Source organism: Solanum verrucosum, unplaced genomic scaffold (genome assembly GCF_900185275.1).
Source record: "Solanum verrucosum unplaced genomic scaffold, falcon-dt-bn FXZP01000087.1, whole genome shotgun sequence".
Classification (NCBI taxonomy): Eukaryota; Viridiplantae; Streptophyta; class Magnoliopsida; order Solanales; family Solanaceae; genus Solanum; species Solanum verrucosum.
Window position 1 is genome coordinate 906,428 of NW_026020084.1, and position 11,922 is coordinate 918,349.

The 11,922-nt window shown below is 33.5% G+C and overlaps 1 pseudogene; it reads left to right on the forward strand.

Moving 5' to 3' along the window:
* Window positions 1–285: 285 nt before the first annotated feature.
* LOC125824270 (uncharacterized) lies at window positions 286–5,200 on the forward strand (annotated as a pseudogene).
* The last annotated feature ends 6,722 nt before the right edge of the window (window positions 5,201–11,922 follow it).

Below are 11,922 nucleotides of genomic sequence, written 5' to 3' on the forward strand. Positions count from 1 at the left end.
CTAGTTAAGATATAAATTAGTTAATCAACTTCAGCTTGAATCCATTGCTTGTTATTCATCTTCCCCGAGCTAGAATTTTCCTTGTTGAATGGTTGAAAAGTGATCTCTTGACCAACAATTTTTTTCAAACAAGAAACAAGCGGAGAATTATCCTTGATAATATGCTTCAGCTACTGATCCTATTGTTGTTTGTTCTTCTCACTTTCATTATTTTTGTTCTTCGCATTTGAAAATTCTGCACTAAGAGGCTTCTTCTATCTTATTTTTACACAGATTTTGATAGTCATGAGTCAACAAGAGTCTTCAAAAAGAAACAAAAGAGCAAAAAATAAGACATATGCTAAACCTGGATCATTATCATTCTTATCAAATAAAAAACGACGGTTATTGACAACAAATGAAATTGTTCAAGCTATAGAGTTAGAGAAAGGACAACTGCTTAAATTGATTGACCAACAACCAGTAGCACCACAATCTGAAGCTAATGGACAATCTGTAGAGGAGCAGCCTCTTGAGAAGCAACCTATAGAGGATCAAGTGAAAATGAACTCTGTCACTCCTCCAACTGGTGAACAACCTGAAGAACAAGGTAACATATAAACTTAGAAATCTACTAAATTCATCTATGAATTCCAATTTCTTATATTTTCTTACAGCTGAAGGTGTTTCCAATAAAAACAAAAGAGGTCAAACGCAAATGCATATTGTGCATGCACGAAAAGAGTGTAAAATGATTTTATTGAATAGGCTAAATCAACTGGTTGGTCCTACTGAAGACGTTGTGGTAGAGTTAAGTAGCTTCCTAGGTACATTGGCAAGAAATGCTACTCTTTGCCCATTTGATATATTTGACTGGAGGAGCATGGATACTAAAAAGGATTTATGGGATTATACTAAGGTTTGGAGTTTCCAGTTTTTTAATTTCTTGTAAAATTATTTTACTTCAATTGGCGAACTAAATGACACCAAATTGTAGGAGAAATACATTATTCCTGAAGCTGCAAAAGATTGGGCTTTGGTAACAATTCAAGAAGCTTGGAGAAGGCATAGACGTGACTTAAAGATAAATTATTACGATCCATATGACAATGATGAAATTCGAATGGCAAAAAATCCTGGTCATATTGTAGAATGTCAGTATAGAGAGCTCCTTAAATATTGGAAGTCTGAGAAATTCAAGGTAAAATGTAGTTCAGAATCTCAAACATCCAACTTATTCTTCTCCTGATCTCTTTTGTGATATAGTTGTTGCTGAAACTTTATTTTTCTTTAACTTTCTTCTGCTATTCTCTTCTCTATTACAATATTGTTGCAGCTTGTTACTTCTTCCAGTGTGGTAGTCACAAATGTAACAGGATAAATTTTTTGACTATGATTGGATTAATTAGTTGTTATTTTTCTGCCCTTTCTTATAGGGAATAGCAAACACTTCAATAAAAAGAGTGGTTATCAGTCATGTTTTCATCTCTTATCTTATTCCTATGATCCTATCTATAGCTCACAATTGTCAAATTTGAATAGGATGTCTTCCTTTTCATTATTAAATTATGATTTGATACTGTGTATGAAAAAGGTAATAGTATCTTCATCAGTAAGAAGATAGTTGGTGACTATTGTGTTTTGACTTGAAGAAGATAAATGATTGACCAAAGGGTGGCTATAACTGTTATTATCTATTTTTATCACATTTCCTTTGACTAAAAGATATGCTAGTAAGTAAGAAACAAATAATCAGTGTATGAAGACAATGAAAGGATAATCAAACCAATATAACATGCAACTGCATTTTCATTGAGGGTGCAAGGCTTCCAAGAAAGTGAATCATCCTAATTTCTTTCCTGAAGGGGAATCAACTTTCTCTTCTGCTATTTTTTTTTTTGAGAAGGTTAATTGAACTCTTATGCTATTCTCTTATCTGTTTCATAAAGTTTTATTATCCTCAACATGTCAAACTCAATAATTTCATTTAGTAGTTGATAAGATACAAATGTAACAGGATAAAAAGTCACGTGTTCAACTCTTTACTCAAAAATAAAAAATCTTAAGAACTTATTTTATTAGTTAAGTTTGATCGCTGAAATTTACATCAAGGTTCACTAAACTAAGTGCCCTTTTGGATAAACTTAGTTTAATCGTTGAAATCTACAAACTAATTTTAGCTTCATATGACAGTAACGTTCGTACTTACAAAGCATATTCTTTAGTTGGATTTATTAAAAAAGAAATATTGAGACATTCACCTCGTCTAGTACATTATGTAGCACCGATATGCCTTTGGTTAACATTATTGATTCATTTATTTGCAGAAAATGTCTGGAACAAATACTAAGAACTGGAAAAAGCTGATGAATCCACACACAGCAGGCAAAAAGAGTTTTACTTTAATCCGCAGTAAATTGGTGTGTTCTCTTATTTATTATCTAGGCTTAACCTTTTATTTAGGAAATTCCTGATATCTATTTTTATGTGACTAGGAAAAAGAAAAGGAATTTGTATCTGCTAAGGAGCTCTTTGTGATCACAAGAACAAGAAAACTTGATCGTTTGTACAAGGCATCGAATTAGAACACAACTAGTAAAATTGTACGAATATTGTCAATATAATTTTTTTATTAAGAAAAATTATTTATTCTAAATTTTAATTTACAAGATTGCTTGTTGGATACGTTTTGTTAGGCAGAAATGGAGGAAATTGAAAAGCAAATGAGCACAAATGGTCAGCCTGTTGATACATTTTCAGCTGTCATAGGTCCTGAACATCCGGGACGTCTAAGGCTATATGGAGTGGGGATTACAAAGACAACTCTGAAAAAGAAAGTTGACAATTCTGAACAAACTTTAAATGCAACAAATGATGCAGTGCAACAAATGCAAGAAAGGATGCAAAAAATGGAGAAACAAATGGAAGAACAAAGGAGAACTATGCGACAAGAAGTTATTGCTGATGTAGTTGCACAACTTCAGCGTGCAAGATTAATTGATCCTAACATACTAGCAACATTGTCCGTTCCTTCACCAAGAGAAGTTATTTCTGCTCAAACAGCTGAGCAAGGTTAGTGTCGCTAAATCTCTGTTTAGACTATTTCTTCTTCTACTACTACTACTGTATCTTTCTCTTGCATCTCTAATTCATTTCTCTGTTGTGACTCTACTTTCTCTTGACCGTAGAAAACATTAATATTGTTGGCTACACTTAAAGTATATTTTCCGATTTCCTGGTGGACTAGTTTGTTAACTAAATTGATGGTGATTTGAGTTTCGTAAGCTAGCCCTCCTGATTATTGCCTAATGAATCTCGAGACAATTTCATATTTAGATTATATTACACGTACTTATATAGCTTGAAAACTCTTTCCAGTGGTTTTTTTTGAAATTATTGTATCTCCCCCAGCAAAGTTCTCTATTGTCGATTCTGTTTTCTCGTTATAGCATTTTAATGTTTGTTGGACTGCTATAACATTTATGTTATAAGGTACTATTGAGTACGGCCTTGTCGATTTTGTTATTACATATTTATTCTGATTGTGGCCTTGTCGGCCATTTAGTTAGCTGAGTATTTTCTAAGATCAACCTCGTCAGCTATGAGTTATTAAATATGAGCTAACATCATTCTATATACCACTATTTTAGGAGATCTCCCATTTGCTATTTGTTATGTCCATTTAAGTTCATTCTCTCAACATATAGGGCCTGTAGAAATGTTTAGCTATTGAAGTGTTAGTGATGCACTGATGCTATTCATAAAATATTGTAAATTGTACCGTGCTATTCTGTCACCATCTATCTTTTGTTGACCAACAAAGGGTTCAAAAATGCCTACAAACTGAAAATTATTGATGTGGACTAGTTTTTTCAGCCTGTGAATGGCCTTCTATGATCTAACACCTCTTATGTTCCAGAAAAGTGCTTCTATGTTGATTTTGGCCTGTGTTACCATTTTTTTGTGAATGGCCTATGTTAGCAGACACCTCTTGTGAATGACATGTGTTATCATATTTTTTTTTCCATTTTTGAGAGGGTTGGTTTTGGCTTCTGTGTTTCCTCCCATTTTTCCTAACTCTACTTCTTCCCCTGCTTTTAGTGTCTGGCTAATCTGAATCAAATTTTCTAGTAGCTTCAGTGTTGTAACAATTATCTTGTTTATGAAGATTAATTGTTTCTCTTGTCTGTGGACTGTTTTGATTGCTTTTGCAGGTGACATTCCAACCCTCAATAGTATACTTACATTCTTTCGTCATCATAACGTAGTAGTCTTTTGATTTGAAGATGATTGCAAGCATTTCGTTGTGTTTTGAATGTCTTGCAATCACTGCTTCTCTTCCGTGGCGTACATGGTTAACATGCTAGTCATTATAGGCAAGACAATGACATTGGAGATATGGATGGCAGGTATTGACTATGTTTTTAATGATGGGGGTTAATAAGGATGAAAATTTTATCCTTGTACAAAAAGTGTCGTATACATAGACTATAAGTTTGGATGTAGCGCGAAGATAGACTCACATCTGACATAACATGTCCCTGAAGGGTATAAAAATAACTGAAAATAAAAGTGCATAAATACATGTTAGAAACTGTTGCACAACTCTTGCTGGCTTTGCTCCTTCAATCTGTTAATAGTTGGCTTTGCTCTTTCAATCTAGCTGCACAACTCTTTCCAACTTCCTCTGAAATTAAAATATGGAAAGTCTTTGTTAAGAATTAGAATCATCAATCTTTTTACCTGTTTCGCAACTCTGTAAGTAGAAACCTTTGAGCCTTCAAATCTCGTACATATCAAACAGGCAGGTCTAGTCTTCCAAATCTCCCAGCTCAAAACTGTAGGGAGGCATTCTAAGACATGAGGAAGTACATATCACTTAACAGGCTGATCTATTAAACACTATATGGTAGTTGCGCAGACCAGTGAAGAAAAGCCAGCCATGTTCTGTACTTGAATAGACACTCTAGCTACTATAATTCCCAGAAGCGGTATGCAAATATCACTTGTAACTATGCTATTTTTTTAATGTCATTTGAATCTTATTGAATTTTATGCATGTTGTAGGTATTGAGTGATAACTTTAAAATATATCACTGAAGTCATTGAACTTTTCCAAAAAAATTGCTAAATTATTTTGTATTTTCATTAATTGTATGTAGGTGATGATATCAAAGGAGATGAAAGAAGTACTAAAGACTTGACATCGGAGCTGAATTGAGTTGATCTTAACTCTACTTATGTTTTGGAAGTCTGTTATTTTCGAAGATTGTGTGGTGCATCTGTACATTTCACCCTTTTTGAATGGCTGAAAATGTTTATGTATTTTGTTTATATCATTACAACGTACCCAATTGCCACCATGGATCTTAGATTATAATTTAGGTAATGAAATATAACTTCTTCCATGATCTTTTTGTGTATTTTATGCTATAAAAGTATTGCAATGACTCAATTAATAATATATGTGAAACCCATAGTATAGATATGTTGGGATAGCCTAATATTAATCGTTGCAATAGCTTGATATTAATTGTTGCAGAAAATAAAGAATTGTTGCATTAAAATGTAATAATTGTAGCAATAGACTAAAACTAATGCATTACCATATAATAATTATTGCAATAGAATGAAATAGTTGTTAAGATAATCGTAGCAACAACCTATAAAGAACTATTGCAAAAAAAATTATCGCGACGGTACATAACCGTACCAATAGGGGTGTTAACCGTCAGCAATGGATTGGAAATAAATGTGGCATAAAACTTTAGTGTGACGGTTCATAACCGTACCAATATAGTTATAACCGTTGGCAATTAATTAATTCGAAAACCATTGAAATAGGGCCATCTACTGCTACAATTATTGTAACCGTCGGACACAACCGTCGCACTAGATCTATTGCTACACCTTCTGTTGTAGCGGTTGGCTAAACCGTGGCGTTAGAGCTACAACAATGGTAGCTAAGCCTATTGCTACGGTAACTTAACCGTGCCATTAGATTATATTTCTAGTAGTGTAACTAGAGGGAAATAAGGCTTTATCATCACAATAGAAAGACCAATAAAAGGGAAAAAGAAGCCACAACTAAGTCAGTTTGTTGCGATATAGGTTTAAAACCATATTTCGAAAGTTTTATTCTGTTTCATCCAACTTCAAGTACATTCATCATACTTATGAGCAAAACACTACTAACAAAAAAGGACTAGGTGATGGAAAAATAAATCAATATTTAACACCACAGGATTGGCACCTGACTTATACTGACCGCTAATAGAAGCGGAGTTAGAAGCTCATATGGAATTGTCCAAACCAAGTTTTTTTTTTTCAAATAGTGTATTTGTCTTAATAAATCTATAGTGTGTGTATATGTATATATATATAGAACCCATAAGGTTGTCATCAGGTGAAATCTTGTATCTAACTAATAGTAAAATAATTTGATTGAATTGTCTAATCTAATTAGAAAGACAATGTAATTAATAATATATACACCCAAGTCAGAATCTAAATACTAACATTGAGACTGAAATTCACAAACATCCACAGGGCTAGAAAGAATGATAAAATGTGTCCACATGGCATAAATAGTTGATCATAATTTCGGAAGGAAACACAAATACATTACAGTTCAAGTATGAAACTTGAACATACTACACATATCACAAAATCAACAAACTCCAGTAAAAAGACTACAACATATACATTGATTACACATATGCTACCACAAATATCTCAGCAAAAGGCAACAGAAAGGGTAAGTGTTTTTAAGCTGAAATACATACAAACCACATATGTCACCTTGTCACCACCAATTGAAAGGTGCTTGAGTTTGACATTTCATAAGATTTTAGATATAATACAAACTGCCCATGGTTGTGGTCCTTGTTGTGAGAAGTCAATACCTTACATGAAATGTCATGTAGCCAAGGTAACAAATTAATATCATTTAGTAAATTCAAGAAGTTTGACTATGGGTAAGATATAGATATTAGACTCTTTATTTTTTAATAAATTGAGGCGACAAATAATAAATACACAAGTAAACTTATCTCTTCCTTTTTCTCTTGTAAGAAATTTTAAACTCGGGCATGTTGCAGAACAGCAATATACAACACATAATATACATATTAGAGCATTTTGTAAAACACACAGGTTAATTACAATTTTGTAGATCATGTTGTGAAAAAAATGCATGCTTTAGCCCAAAGATGAATAGAAAAAAACAATTTACCTATCCAATGTGAACATGGATTAAGTGATGCATTCATCCAAATCTAATCGTAGGGTATTAAGAAGAAGTTTCACAAGTAACACCAACACCTTCTAGAAGTAGCCTCTAATTTTTTAGCACTCTTCTAGATCAATTGGTGTTGTTGGATATAAAGAACATAGGTCGGTTGAGGAAGTCTTCTTTTGATGGTTTGGGCCTTTCTACTCCATTATCTTTAATTTCTTCTATGGTGAATTTTGTTAATGCTCATTCAGAAAACCCCAATAAGAAGGCCTACGAGAGGCTATTGATCTGCTAAAAGAAGCAGCAACCAAAAGCTTTAGGTATATATATCTTCAATTATGTATGTTGTGTATTCTTTCTCCATCAGCTTACACTTGATCACAACCAAGTTAAATCTTGCTTTGGTATTGAATAACATTTTGCATACTTAGACTTGACCGCATCTTCCTTGTTATTTGTGATTTAATGGTCTGTTGACTAAAGCACACTCGGCGTATGATGATACATGATTGTATCTTTATTCACACCCTCCAATAGTTTTCATTCTCATGAAAATGGACTCTGGATGAACTGAGCACCCCTTGTTTATATGCTAATTTCATGTGAGAAAAAGTAGGTGCAAATGAATCTTGGAGTTGCTTCTATTTCTCATTCCTCAAAGAATATTCCAGAATCACAGGTGGAACTAAAGATTCATGTTTTACTATGACTCCTCTAACTTCTTTATTCTTTGTGGTTTGCTGATCTTGTTACGGAAGCACACGGGGATGCAAAGAATATATATGCTTGTCTCCTTACCCATGTCCTCCAATAATTAAATATTCTCTTGAAGGTGGACTCCATATGAACCAAGCAGTCTTTGAGGGCCTCCGTCAAGAGAATCCAAAATTATTGGAGGACTGGGATTAGGAGAGAAGTGTGTCCTCTCTGGCCAGTGTGCTTCGGTCACAAGATCTTCAAACCACAAACAACAAGGAAGCTAGTGCAGTCACAATAGAATGTGAATATTTATATCCACCTATGATTACGCAGTATTCTTTAAGGAATGAGAAACATAAGCAACTCCAAGATTCATTTGCACCTACTTTTTCTCAAATGAAATTAGCTTATCAACAAGGGTTGCTCAGTTCAACTAGAGTCTGCTTTTACAAGAATCCAAAATTATTGGATGACTCGAATAAGGAGACAAGCATGTATCGTCCTAGACCAAGTACGCTTTAGTTAACAGAGCATCAAATTGCAACAAACAAGGAAGCTACAGTCAAGTCTTAGTATGCAAAATGATAATCAGTTTGAAAACATGATTCAGCTTGGGTATGATCAAGCGCAAGTTGATGAAGCCATAATAGTCAGAGTATACCGTGCAAGAGATAGAACACCAAAGATACAGATGGCACTGGAAAGTATACCTCTATTTTTGAAAATACCACTAGCATACAACACAAGTTAGAATTGAACATACCGATAAAATGCATGCTTTATCACAAATATCAATTAGCAAAACATATTTTACTTCTCCAATGTGCAAATGGATTAAGTATGATCTATCAAAATGCATATGCAGGTTTTTTTTAAAAATAGCACCAGTAACACAAACACCAAAATCTGCATAATTTAAGTTTCACTTCCACAATGCCTACTTACATATAAGTCTATGAAATGTTCCAGCACAAGAATCACTATCAAACATAAACATCCAAAACTAGATTCATATCAATAAATGAAAGCAAGTGAAAGATAAACTAACCAAATATGCGTCACAGTTCAGCCAATATAACACGGATCATGTTCATGTTATGACAAAATCATTAATCGATAGTTAAACCATCAAATTCTCCAAAATAAATATCAAGGGGCTGTATCAAAGCCAACTCCAAATAAATATATAAGACTTGATGAGGAAAAGACCAATCAATTGACCAAATATGAATCCCACTTAGTCAGCAGGTCTAAAACTATGCTCAAAGAGTCATACATTTATCAGTCAACAAATAAGGTAACAATTTTCCATAACATTGAGCTCGTACCCACCTAAATTTTCATCATATCATTCATACGGAAACCCTATTACCCCTTAATTAAGTAATTACCAACACAAACACTACAAATAAGAGCCTAGAAAGTGTCAACTTACCTTAAGTCTGAATCAAAAAGTGCAAAATTATGAATTTTCCCTTCATTGAGCCACTAAAAGAGACTAATCCTGTCAAATATGATATCTGCGTAAGTATAGGAGTCCATAGACATCCATATTTCTATACTACTATCCCGGTCCCAAAAGAAAAGATCCAAGTCCTCATGATCTAAACAATAATTATCTTTTAAAACTAATTTAGCCGAAACATATTGCCTTTGAAACCAAGTTGACAATCACCTAATTGCCTAAATCAGATATCCCTTGCTAATTAACCAATATAGGGTATAACATAGATGTCCCGATTATCATTGTTGAAAGTAAAAAAAAAATCATAAATCAATGGAAATCTCTCGATTCAACAATCAAGAATAGTTCGTGAATCTACCTAAACAACATGCAATTAATTTACCAAAACCCTCTTGAGAAATAACCAATTTTAGATTTTAATCTAGCATAGATTCATGTCAAACTCAGTAATGATGTTAGAAACCATATCTTGATGATATCCGATGATTACCCTTTGATTTTTCTCTCAGAAGTCATCTTTTAATGTCCAAAAAGATCTCTCAAATGAAATAACCTGGAGCAATATTTTTTTTATGTTATAGCAAGGATATGAATTTGATATTTTCAAATATGTTGCACCAGAAAATCCACAACATTAATTTATGCTAAAATAACAATAACTCTCTCATATGACATTGAATTTTATCGATTCTCGTTCGGAGTCATTTACTTGAAACTCAATTCCAAGCTCATCTTCCTAATCAAATACCATTTTTTCTTAGTAAATATTTATTTCATGTTTTATGAGAAAAAACTAAGCGCAAACTTTTAGAATTACAACTGTCATGACCCGAGCCTACACCCTGAACGTGGCTAACACTCGAGAACCATTGGTGGTCCCCGAGCAAACCCTCATCCTTGCTTTATACAAATGGAAGACTAAATACAAAGTTTAAAAATTGAATAAAAATAATACATTCAACCCGCCTTAAAATAGGCAACTTAAGTCTTTAAAACATTTAACAAAATAAATGAACAGACTTCTGAAACTCTATTGTCCATCTATGAAGCCTCTAACATAAAAAGATGGAAGTTGGGACAAGACCCACGACATCCTAACAACTGATATGGAGGCTCACCATAGCTAACTCGAACTCATGCGGTATCAACGAAGTGTCTATTGATGATCCTGAGTACCTGTATCTGCATAACGAAATGATGCTAGCCAAATGGGTTAGTACATAGAATGTACAAACATGTAAGGGGAAATCTAAAGCATAAACATAAGCTTGAACTAGTACAAAAGAAACACACTTACCTATTTTCAAACGTACTCAACTCAAGGAATACTCAAGGATACTCAAAACTACTCAAACTACTCCACTCAAAAGTACTAAAGGATAAGATACTCAACTTAGTAATAAGTTTCTCAACTCAGGGAAATATGGCTCAACTCAACAATAAGGTACTCGACTCAATGAAGCACAATTCAACTCAAGATACTCAAGAATAAAGCAACAATAAAAGATGCAATATATGGAAAGCTTTTAAAACAGTAGATAGCAACTCAATGTATTGAGGAATACAATAACAACTCAATTTGTTTATAGTAAAATATAATATATCTTTGTGGGAGATTATCTAACTAACAACCATCACTATGAGCTATGTGATGATACAACTTCTCGCCCACGCTGCTGAACTTTCCTATACTTTTCCGGGGTATAGAGCCACTCAACTAAGTGGATCCACTAGTTTATGCTAAAACGCATTAAGGAATCATCTAAAAAGTATGACTCTTTCTACCCATATTGGCTACATGGTTTATGGGGGTTATGAGTTGTATGAACTCTCCCACTTATCAGTGCTCAATACTACTCCCAAAATACACTCGGCTCATATGTTTAAAAACATAATACTTTCTATGGTTTGAGATTATTACTCAAAATCTTTCTCTAAAAAGAGATATTACTCAAACTGCTCAAAACTCTTTTGGAAATCTAAGTCTCCTCCTCTTTTAAATGTGAAAATATTTACTCTATGGAAAACTTAGTTCCCATATATCATTTTATGAAAATGAACTCAACTCTACTCTCAAAGATGCTCAATTTATGAAGTTCATGCGGAATTTATGGGCATGAACGACTCGACTCGAGTGTCTAAATAACACTATGGAACTCAGATATACAAATCTTCTCATTCTCATACTTACTTCCTCAAAACATAGCTCAAATTGTTAGTTGATCTCAAAGGATTCACCATTGGACTCAAAGACTTTCTTGAACTCTACTCTTAACTATCTGTTGAATTTGAATTATTAATTCAAGAGATATGATTCATGTTATGAAGGATCTTGTGATTATAATTTAGACTCATGAATACACTCTCCTCATTCTCATACTCACTTGCTCGAGTCTTGAAAGAAGTTGTTAGATGTTTTAGAAGACTCCTCAAAAAGACTCAAAGGGACATTCTCAAAATATTCAAAAGAACTCTAAAGACTTAACTCTTAGCTCTACCTTGAATTTGAATTATGAATTCAAGGTTATGATTTGTGATAGGA